Raw genomic sequence first — 11930 nt, 5'->3', positions numbered from 1 at the left:
ATGCTGGGATTAAAGGTGTGTACTGCCACCACCACCACCACCACCACCACCACCACCACCACCACCACCACCTGACTGATAGTACCTTTTAATATTTCTCTCAAAAGCATGCTTTATTTTATGGTTTGTTTCTGAGATGGAGGAATGTTAATCTGTGTTTTCCATTGCTGCGACAAATCACATCCCCATAAGTTCATTGCTATGTTAGCCACATATGGCTTTAATTTTCCTCTCTGTCCTTCTGACCCTATGTGTTCTACCCATCTTGCATTTTGTTTTACCTGAGATAAAGTTTCAATTCCAAGAAGTTGAACATTTACCTCCTGAAGAGGACAATTGGGATGCCAAGATTTTGGTGAAATTATTGTTATATCTGTACCTGTGTCTGCCAAACCCTCAATTTCAATGCTATTTATAGGTATTTTTAGCTTTTTTCTCTGATCATTTGCCATGCCTGCATGGCAATTGGGCCCAAAACCTGGCAAAGGAAGTCGGGATGAACACAGCACATACCAGTCAAGTTGCAAGCATCAGGACGACCTTTATTCTTTCTTCCCCATCTTATATACCCTTTCAGGAGGAACAAACAAAATTGTTTATCAAGCACCCAGGGTCAAGGAATGGTCAGCATACCCCGGGGTGCCACAGCTGCCAAAACAGGAGATATACCAAACAACAAAACATCGCAGAACAGCCTGACCTCAGCGCACTCAGAACAGGGGAGGTGGGGGCAATCTTAGAGGGGTCAGAGCCATTCTGATCCCAACAATCATTCATAGCAGTTTGCCAAGGTAATTGTTTTCTGGTCTCTCCTGAGCTTTTTGTTGTATCTATAGACATTGTTCTGTCTTGGTCACATCCAGAGCAGTGTGGTTTTTAACAACAGGGATTAAATCTTTTAATTGCTCTGTGAAGGAGTTTCTCCAATGCTGACAGGGACTGACTGAACAAAATTTGACACTGGGGCCTGTGACAGGCTCCCTAAAGCATTTCCTGATAGCAAAGTGTTATCTTGCCTGTCCCTCGTTGATCTGCATGCATTATTCATCAGTCCAATGCCAGTCTTTGCCACACCTTCTGCATACTCCAGAAATCTGTGGTCTTCTGTTTGGATTATCTCTAGAAAAAAAAAAACATTGTTTCTAGGAATACCTTACCTATAACCCTCTTCAAATGACCTTTTTTTTTTTTTTTTTAACCACAATTAAATTATCTGACATTTTGATTTTCGTTAAAATTTCTAGAAATTACTTTTCCTATCAAAGTATCATCACAAGTGTGAGATTCCATATCAGCTGTATTTCTAATCCATTTCTCTATTAGTGCCAATCGTGCCTTTAAAGACCCTTTTGCATTCTGAATTAGCATTTTCAAAAGCCAATGATTCAATTAATATTTGTCTAACTTCTGTGTCTGATATCATTCTATTTACAGCTGAAGTCAATCTTTGTAGAAAATCAGTGAAGGCTTCTTTTGGGTCTTGTATAATTTTAGTAAATGACTCAGTCCTCTTTCCTGATTCTTCAACCTTGTCCCAAATATTCAAAGTTGCTATATGACATTATGCCAAGGTGTGATCATCAAATTTAAACTGCCTTTGCAAATCAGCATAGTTGCCCTCACAGAGAAGCTGTCTTGGGAAATTTCAATACCTCTAGCCCTACTTCGCTATTCTATAATCCTAGCTTCCTCTCTCCACCATATTTTCCATTGTAACTGAGGCCCAGCTTTCAATATTGCTGTAACTAAATCTTTCCAGTCTTGTGGAATAATCCTATTCCGAGTTGTCCATGAATTTAACATCTGCTTCACAAAGGCGAATGCATACGATATGAAATGGCTGCCCGCCGGGAGCAACGTTGGGGTAGCCGACCAGGCGTGTACTCTGCTGCCACAAGCCTGGTGCCAGGCTGAAGACACCTGCTTGTGCAGCAGCAGGGCTGGGGGTGGGGAGGATGGCGCATGCTATGCGCAGAGCAGCCATTCCAACAAAGCCAGCTGGCGGTGCGGGGAGGGGTGGCCTGGGGTGCGATCTAAGGGCTCTGAGTTGGACGCCAGGTGAAACGATTACCTAATTTGTTCCAATATAATAAAAACTCAGGCCGGGCGGTGGTGGCGCACACCTTTAATCCCAGCACTCGGGAGGCAGAGACAGGATGATCTCTGTGAGTTCCAGGCCAGCCTGGTCTACAGAGCGTGTTCCAGGACAGGCACCAAAACTACACAGAGAAACCCTGTCTCGAAAAACAAACAAACAAAAAAACTCAGGAGTCAGAATTTGTGATAAAGACCTGATAAATCCAAAGAACAACAGAGAGTCAATTGGCTGACCCTCTCTGATGTTTTCCCCCAGTCTACCAGCCCCAGAAACACGCCCCCCCCCCCCCCCGGAATTCCTCTTCTCTGTTCCTGTCCCTCTCTAGCAGACAAGTTCAGTCCTCCAGCAATGGCTGATCCTGATCAGCCAAGACCGGGATCAGCCAATCGCTTACTCCGTCCTTTGATTCAAGGTTGCACAGTGGAATGGCCCTATGAACAATTCTCCCGCAACACTGGGCCTGTTTCTCTTTTGTAAAATAGAATAAGTAACTATTTCAAGGAAGCCTTTGCTGTGGACACAGCAAGGCAGCAGCTGCGCCTGTTAACTGGGGTACAAACATCCTGCTTTTAATGATGACCTCTTGGGCCCCTTTGGGACGTGTGGACTCTAAAGAGTCAAGTCTGAAGTTCCCTGCCTGCATCCTCGGGCTTCCATGGAAGGATGAGGGGCCCACTGTAGGAAGAGGACTGCAAGCCAGGCTCAGAGAAGTTGGGCTTCACTGCCTTTTGGGGTCAGCTACACTCCCACAACTACTGTGAGGGTCCCTACCTGACCCCCACCCCCACCCCCAGCCAGCCACTGGGAACATGGGGCCTGCTTCCCCCCCCCAAAAAAAAAAAGGAAGCTGGGTGCCTTTAATCCCAGCACTCAGGAGGCAGAGGCAGGCAGATCTCTTGAGTTCGAGGCCAACCTGGTCTACAGAGTGAGTTCCAGGACAGCCAGGGTTAGCTACACAGAGAAACTCTGTCCCCAAAAAACCCAATAAACAGCAAATAAATACCAAAAACATTAAAATGAGGGGCTGAAGAGATGACTCAGGTGTTAAGAGCACTGGCTATTCCTGCAGAGGACCCAGGCTCAATTCCTAGCACCCACACGGTCTGACTTCCACAGGTACTAGGTACACATATGGCAAACAAACATACATGCAAAGCAAAACATTCATATAATAAAAGTAAAGAAATACATATATCTTTATATTATGTTTATATATTATATATAATTATATATATAACATTATTTAAAAACACACGCTCATTATAGAAACTTGAGAAACCTTGTAAAAAAGAAAAAGAGAGGAATATATCAGTCATATTCACTATTTATTAATATTTGGGTATGCTCCCTTGCCAGAGATACCCAGGGGTCTCCAGGGGACCCTAGGACCCTCTGGAATGGGGTATGAACTGCATCTTGCTGCAGGATCATGCGCCTTCATCGGATATTCCAAGGGCATAGGGCCCAAAAAATCCAAGAGGCGCTGCATCACACAGTCACATAACAATATGCACACAACCCAGACTATGCACATACACTCCCCGTACTTTGGATCCGTTCTGCTCTCACACAAAAATCCACTCTTGGCCCCAGGATGTTGTGCTCCTTTACACCTGACCATGTGTGTCGACACTGTAGACATGCACTTTGTACATCACCTCTGGCTGGGTGCATGCTTACACACCTGCGTTGGTACACTTGAACAGTCCAACAGTTTGGCTTGAAGAAATTTGAGCGCTACTGGCCGAGGATAGCTAACTTCACAGACGCTGCTGCCACCTACAGGCCACACATTGCACCGGCACACCTATTTAGTTTTTCCATTCTGTCCACAGGCTTCAACCAATCCCTGGAGCTGTTGGCTCCTAATAAACATATTAATTGAACGAACTAAAAATGCTTTAGTTTTTCATGTTTGTTGGTGACAGGGTCTCATGTCTCAGGCTGTCCTCCAATTAATTCACTGTGTAGCCAAGACTAGCCTTGAACTCGCAATCCTCCTGCCTTAGTGTCTCAAGTACTGGGATTATAGGCATGTCCATCCATCCACCCATCATGTTTGTGGATCAAACCAAGGACTGTGCACACATCTGGTAGGTACTCTATCATCAAACTATACCCTCAGCCCTAAAAAATACTTTACAATGAGGTGTTTTGTTGTTTGTTTTTAAGCAGGGTCTATAGTATTCTGGATTACTAGGAACTCCTGTACTCACAAGCTCATCCTGCCTTAGAGTCATTAGTAATTAGAGTTGCATGCATGCCCTGCACCTCAAGTGGGCATTTTTGGAGTGGGCAGAATAATGGAGGTGTGGCTATGAACACATTACATGACATACATGTGTGATGTCATGATGACTTGCCCCTATTTTTGAACTTTCTTCTGTAACCCAGGCTGGCCTCAAACTTTATATATAGCTGAAGGAGGGTGACCTTAAATTTCTGATCTTTCTGCCACCATGTCCTGTGAGCTGGATCACAGCAAGACCCATCATACCTCGCTTTACATGGTGGCTAGTGATGAAACCTATGGCTTGTGTGTGGGTTTTTTTTTTTTGTTGTTGTTGTTTGTTTGTTTTTGGGGTTTTTTTTATATTTTTTTAATTTAAATTTATTTATTTATTTATTTATTTATTTATTTATTTATTTATTTATCTATCTATTATGTACACAGAAGAGGGTACCAGATCTCATTACAGATGGTTGTGAGCCACCATATGGGTGCTGGGAATTGAACTCAGGACCTCTGGAAGAACAGTCGGTGCTCTTAACCTCTGAGCCATCTCTCCAGCCCCTGTTTTTGGTTTTTTTGAGACAGGGTTTCTTTGTGTAGCTTTGCGCCTTTCCTGGAACTCACTCTGTAGACCAGGCTGGCCTCGAACTCACAGAGATCCAAACTTCCATCCTGGACCCCATTGTTTTATTTTTTTATTTTATGTGTTTTTTTGTTTGTTTGTTTGTTTTGCCTGCATGTATGTCTGTGTACCATGCATGGTGTAAGCATTGCAGCTTGGATGGAAAGGTATCCTGGCAGTCCGGAGCCGTGGACTAACACAAAGTCACCAGTTTACAGCTCTGTTCCAGGGAAAGGTTTCCCCCATGCAAGTATAACAATTCTGCTCTGGCAGGGGAAGGCTTCCCCAGTGAAACTGTTACAACTCTCCTCCACTCGGTCCAGAGAAGTAAGTGTTACAGCTCTGCTCTGCTAGGGCCAAGTTTCCCCCGCAAAAGTGTTGCAGATCTGCTGTGCTCCGCTCAGCTCTGCTCCTGTTAAAGCAGGACTTTACTCCGAAAATGTCACATCGCATAACCAACCTCACTCAAGATTTATCGGGTAGGAAGGATCCAGGAGGGTGACTGCCTCTGGTGAGAAACAGCAGCAAACTGAACAGGGTACAGACTTTATATGGGATTTCGGGGGGTGGGAGGGCTTTCCAGAGTGGCTTGGGATTAGTGTTTTTTTTTTTTTTTTTTTTTTTTTTTTTTTTTTTTTTTTGTGGTCTGATTCTGAGGCAAGCTCAGGGATTTTTGGCATTTCGAGTTCAGGGACCTCAGGGATTGGTGGGATTCTGCAGCCTGACTCTGGGACAAGTTCAGCAATTGGTGCAATTTCAAGCCCCGGTCCTGGGGTCAAGACCCTTTTCACCCTGCACCTGGTGCCCTTGGAACCCAGAACAGGACATCAGATCCCCTGGAACTGGAGTTGCAGGGTGCTGGGAATTGAATCCAGGTCCCCTGGAAGAGCAGTTGGTGCTGAGCCGTCCATCTCTCCAGCCCCCAAAGCTCATTATTTTGTGTTCTACTTAAAATGGAAAATTTGAAGGGAAGAGAGTGGGCTTTTATTTTTGTTGTTGTTTGTTTTTGAGACAGAGTCTTATGTATCCCAGCCTGGCCTCCACCTTGCCACGTAGCTGAGGATGGCCTTGAGGTCCTGATCCTCCTGCCTCCACCTCCTTAATTCTAAGATTGTAGGCATATCCCACCACGCCTGGTTTCGTTTGATGGATCATGGAGTTTAGTGCATACTAGGCAATCGATCTACCAGCTGATCGACATTCCCGGCCCCCAAGTGAGCATTTGGGGACCTGGAGTGAGGACAGCTGCTTCTGAAAGGATGGTGCTCTGAGCAGAAGGGGCCAAGCTGAGACACAGGAAACGCTGCCAAGAGCTCCCCACGAGACGGCCAGGGGACACGCGGAGCAGGAGGAGAGCAACCGGGAGGGATGATTTCCCAAGAAGGAAGCTGCTTCCTCCAACTCGTTCATTCAACCATAGGCAGAGCTTATGGTGTACCAGGTTCTGCGCTCAGACGGAAGGGAAGGGGTGAATGAAGCAGACAAAGCCGAACTCCTGTCCTCGATCCAATGTTGGGGCTCCAGAGGGGCCCTTTCCTTCATGTCCTATTCCCAAGGGCTTTGGGGACCCTTTGGACTTCTCTTTACCACCTGGCTTTGCTGAGCGGATTGTTGGGCGGGGGTTCCAGATAAGAGAGGAGAGAGAGAGATGGGGCAGGGATTGCCGGGATGGTTCCATCCCCACCATCTGGTATGAAAGCTGAACAAAGAGAACCTCAGACCTTGAGTCCAGCAGACTGAACCCAGTCTTGGTAACGGCATGATCTGTGAGCTTGGTCGGATTTTCTGCTCTTGCCTGGCTTCACTGTTCTCATCAAAACGAAACAAAAAACAACTTTTTAAAAGATGTATTCATTTCATTCTATGTGCATCATGTGCGTGCTTGGTCTTTGAGGACGGCAGCTCTCCCAGAACTGGAGTTACAGATGGCTTTGAACCTGGGTCTGATGCAAGAGCAGCGAATGCTCTTAACACCGAGCAGTCTCTCCAGCCCGCTTTTCTCAACTGCTAAAGCAAAGAGCTGATTTCTTTACAGGGGCAGGAGAGAAGACAGGGGCGGGCAGAGGACATTGACCTCGTCACTACCCTCCCCTGCACGCCTGCACACCTGAGCCTCCTACAGGACAGACTGCCTCCCTCCGTTTCCTGCTCCGGGCTTCGGTGGTTAAGGATTTGACTGGCTGGGCCCGGAAGATGGCTCAGTGGACCCACCAGGCTGTGGACCCAGCAGAGGCAGGCAGATCTCTTTGTTCAAGGCCAGCCTGCTCTAAAGAGTGAGTTCCAGGAGAGCCAGGGCTAAGCAGAGAAACCCTGTTAAACACACACACACACACACACACACACACACACACACACACACACACACAACACCAAAGAGATGGCTCAGTGGATAAAGGTATTTGCCAAGACAGATGACCTGATTTTGATCCCTGGAACCCACATGGTGAGAGAAGAGAACTGACTCCTGCAAGTTGTCCTCTGACCTCTATACCCTCAAGATAAATAAGTCAATATAACAAAAATTCTTTGGAAGAGTTTGACAGGTGTGGTGGTGGTGCATGTTAATAACCCCAGCACTTGGAGGCAGAAGCAGGAGGAGCAGGAGTTCAGGGCCAGCCTAGGCTAAATATAAGTTTGAGGTCAGCCTGGGCTATATGAGACTTAAAAAAAAATTGACAATCACATCACTCTGAACAGTTGAGGGTCTAAGGCTTTTAGTTTTTTGAGATAGTCTTACAATTTAGCCCATACTAACCTCAAATGTAGACGGAGTTTCTATGTGCCTCTCAAATAGCCTCACAGAGGCTTAATTCAATTATAAATGCTCAGCCAATAGCTCAGGCTTGTTACGAGTTAACTCTTACATTTAAATTAACTCATATTTATTCTCTATACTTTGCCACGTGGCTTGGTACCTTTTCTCAGTATGGCACGCCCACCTTGCTTCTCTCTGCACCTGCTGTCAACTCCTGAGACTCCACCCTTCTTTTTCCCAGCATCCTCCTAGTCTGGCTCTCCCATCCAATCTCTTTCTGCCCAGCTGTAGGCCAGTCAGCTCTTTATTAACCAATGAGAGTATACACATTTACAATGTACAAAGATTGTCCCACAGCACTCAAACTTGCAGAAATCCTCCTGCCCCAGTCTCCAAAGTGCTAGGATTACAGGTGTAAGCTACCATACTTGACTTATAAATTCATGTATGTGTGTGTGTGTGTGTGTGTATGTGTGTATGTGTTGGGGGTGCACCTGTATGTTTGGATTTGCACATATGTGTGTGTGTGTGTGTGTATACACACACACACACACACATATACATGTAGAGGTCAGATATACTCTATGACACGCATGTGCCCCCCCACCCCCCACCCCGCCAAAAAACAACCAAAAAGGTATGTCCATTTATTCTGACCATAGAGAGACAACAGACTGTCAGTACTGCAGGGTCTCAGCCAATAGCTCTGTCACTGCCTGGGGAGGTGGAGCATATGACAAAGTCCTCCTGACCTAGAAAGAAAAGGACGGTTCTACAAGACAGAGCAGAAGGTCCCTGAGCAGTCCAGAAGAGCTACCTGGCTCTAAGCATATGGCCACACCAAAGCAGCCAGGAGCAGCCTTGGGGAGTGGCTGTGAAACCCAGATCTATATCGTGTTCAAGATTCAGAATCCTCCCACACTTAACCTACATACAGGTCCATGGTGGCCACACATTTTCCTGAGACCCAAGGAGGACCTTGGCTTGGGTTTACAAGATCTGGTGTCCAGCGTTTCCATTCAGTTTGGAAAATATGGGTTCCCAGCACCTATATTAAGCATCTCAAAATTCCTGTAGCTCCAACTCCGATGCCTTTGGCCTCCACAAGTATACACATACAATGTAGAGGCTGGAGGTTAAGTTCAAATGTTGTTCCTCAGGAGCCATCTACCTTGTTTTTTCAAAAAATTGTCTTTGAATATATTATCATTTGCACACATACACACACTTGTGCCACGATACACATGTGGACTCAGAGGACAGCTTCATGGGGCTGATGTCCTCCTTCCATCTTTACCTTAGTTCCAGAAATTGAACTCAGGCCAGAAGCTTGCATGAGCCATGTCACTGGCCACATCTTGGCTTTTTTTTTTTGAGACAGGGTCCCTCCCTGAGACCTAAGAGGCACTCCCAGAGGTCCGCCAGTCTCTGCTTTCCCAGTGCTGGATATACACACTTATGCACCTTCCCAGCTATTTAAGTGGGTGCTGGGGACAAAACTTGACTGTTGGGCAGTCATGGCACACGCCTTTAATCCCAGCACTCAGGAGGCAGAGACAGGCAGAGCTCTGAGTTTGAGGCCAGCCTGGTCTACAGAGCAAGTTCCAGAACAGCCAGGGCTGCGCAGAGAAACCCTGTCTCAAAACAATGACAATGAAAACAACCTTGGGTCCCATGGCTAGAGAGGTAACTCAGCAGTTAAAAGCACAGGCTGCTCTTGCAAAGGACCCAGGCTCAATTCCCAGCAGCACCCTCATCTGGCAGCTCACAATCATTCCAGCTAATCCAATGCTGTCTTCTTCTGGATTCCGCTGGTACCTGGCATACACACACACACACACACACACACACACACACACACACACACACACACAATTAAAAATAATAAAAATAGCCAGGTGGTGGTGGCGGCGGTGGCAGCAGCAGCAGCAGCAGCAGTGCACGCCTTTGATCCCAGCACTAAAGAGGCAGAGCCAGACAGATATCTACGAGTTTGAGGCAGCCTGGTCTACAAGATCCAGTACAGTCACCAAAACTACACAAAGAAACCCTGTCTCAAAAAATAAAAAATAAGCCGGGCGTGGTGGCGCACGCCTTTAATCTCAGCACTCGGGAGCAGAGGCAGGCGGATCTCTGTGAGTTCGAGGCCAGCCTGGGCTACCAAGTGAGCTCCAGGAAAGGCGCAAAGCTACACAGAGAAACCCTGTCTCGAAAAAACCAAAAAAAAAAAAAAATAAAAATAAATAAAAAATAAAAAATAAAAAAATAAATCTTAACAAAACCCCTCAGATCCTAAGTTTACAAGCACTCTCCAGACTATGCCATCTCTGAGCTCTCCCTCCTCCCACTGTTTTCCCCTCTATAGTTTGTTTTTTTCAAGACAAGGTTTCTCTGTGTAGCCCTGGCTATCCCAGAACTCACTTTGTAGACCAGGCTGGCCTTGAACTCAGAGATCCACCTGCCTCTACCTCCCTAGTGCTGAGATTAAAGGCATGTGCCACCACTGCCCACCACTGCCCAGCAGGATAATAGGATAATGACCTTTATTTAGTGACTCTTGGCAAGTTTTGATATCTGGCTATGCAATCTAGGACAGTCTTACCCCCCGCGCCCCCCGCCCCTGACACACACACACACACACACACACACACACACACACACACACACACACACACACACACACACACACACACACACACACACACACACACACACACACAACCCCTTCCCCCAACCCTTTCACAGGGTTGAGATACTGGCCACTAATTCCTGGCAGCCCAGATGGCTCAGCTCTGTGCCTCGGCTCCCTCCCCTCTCTAACACTAGGTGGCGCCAAACACCGCCGTTCCTTCGTCCTGGATTTTTAAGAGCCCGAATCTCAGCGGTTCCCCAAACACTATCAAATCTTCCCGCTCTTCCAACAAACTAAAGTGCTGTCTTCCAGTCCTGCTCGGGCTGCTTAACGGCTGTGTTGACGAGAAGGTCATTTCGCTCCGTTTACTCACCCTTAAAACAAGGTGCCTCGTGGGATTAGGGGGCTGAGGCACCAGGCATCTCCAAACACCCAGGACTGTTTGTTTCAACAGGAGGTGGCATCTTCCACGGGCAGAGGTGTTCCTGGCAGGATTGGCACCAGCCCCACACTGCAACAAAACCAGAGGAACTCTTGGGCAGAGAGGCCTTTTAGAACTCTTCAGTGTTTGGTGGTAGGGTGAGAGATACGCTAAACACAATTTGTCGGGGGACACCCCCACTCTCCCATCTCTGCCTCCCCCATCCCAGCCCTAGGCTGGGGCAAGGGACACTTACATTTTTCTCTATGTCAGCTCCCACTTGCTCATCCTGGAGATTTGTTCCATGCTCTCAAAGGGTCCTTCTAAGGAAGAGTTGACGCCACACCCACCACCAAGTCTCCCTCCCCCTGTGGTGGCCACACCCCCACTAGTCTATGAGGGTCCCACTTTAAAAGACTGCCCAGCCATCCCCAAATCTGTCTTTCTGAGCCTGGACCTGGCATCTGAGACCTTCCATACTTTGGTCTCACGGCTTGCTCTGTTTTAAAACTCTGCCAGCCCGTGTTTTGTTCCGGGAACACATATTTTTACTATTGTCTTATCTTTGAGTCTTTGTGCAGGCTGCTCCTCCACGTGCGATGTACTTTCCCATCCCTACGTAGTAAATTCATCCGACAAAATCTAGCTGGAAGGTCACCTCCTCCAGGAAACATTCTTCACCCTACAGATGGAGCCACACTGCCTTCCCAGATCTGAGTACACATTTGTTCAGGCTGTCCCCTCTGGAGCCATGAATCACAGCAGGGATGTGCTTTTCCCACAGAGAGTAACTTACAAATGCTTTCTCTTCCAGTGGCTGAGGTTGGGAGAGCAAACAGGGAGTGAGATCCAGGAGGAAGCCAGATTCCTGTGAGTGGCAGAGGCAGGATTCAAACAGCAGCTGATTGGAGCTGCCTGGCTGTCTCTGGCCGAGATGAGTTCCTCTTTCTACCCCTGGACAGAGCAGGGTATTGGTCAATAGTTCTGTGTCTTGAACTAGTGGTTTTTCGGAGACAAGATTTTACGGAAGCATCTCAGTTTCATCTTGAATTCAGTGTGTAGCTAAGGATGACCTTGAACTCCTGATCTGTCTGCCTCCACCTCCCAAGTGTGTGTGTGCATGACCAAATCTGGCAGGGTTTTAATTTAAACATTGTTTTTATATCTGT

At 46.9% G+C, this 11930-nt stretch overlaps 1 long non-coding RNA gene across 1 annotated transcript; it reads right to left on the bottom strand.

The window, feature by feature from the left end:
* Window positions 1-528: 528 nt before the first annotated feature.
* Window positions 529-11503, bottom strand: LOC119087366. The gene is made up of 3 exons (XR_005090777.1): window positions 11018-11503; window positions 10714-10851; window positions 529-1119 (listed from the first exon to the last, which is right to left on the bottom strand). It is a non-coding gene; the product is annotated as an uncharacterized LOC119087366 (long non-coding RNA).
* Window positions 11504-11930: the final 427 nt, after the last annotated feature.

This window comes from Peromyscus leucopus, chromosome 2 (genome assembly GCF_004664715.2).
Source record: "Peromyscus leucopus breed LL Stock chromosome 2, UCI_PerLeu_2.1, whole genome shotgun sequence".
Taxonomy (NCBI): Eukaryota; Metazoa; Chordata; class Mammalia; order Rodentia; family Cricetidae; genus Peromyscus; species Peromyscus leucopus.
Note: the sequence above shows the minus strand (reverse complement) of the source record. Positions and strands in the feature narration are given on the sequence as shown.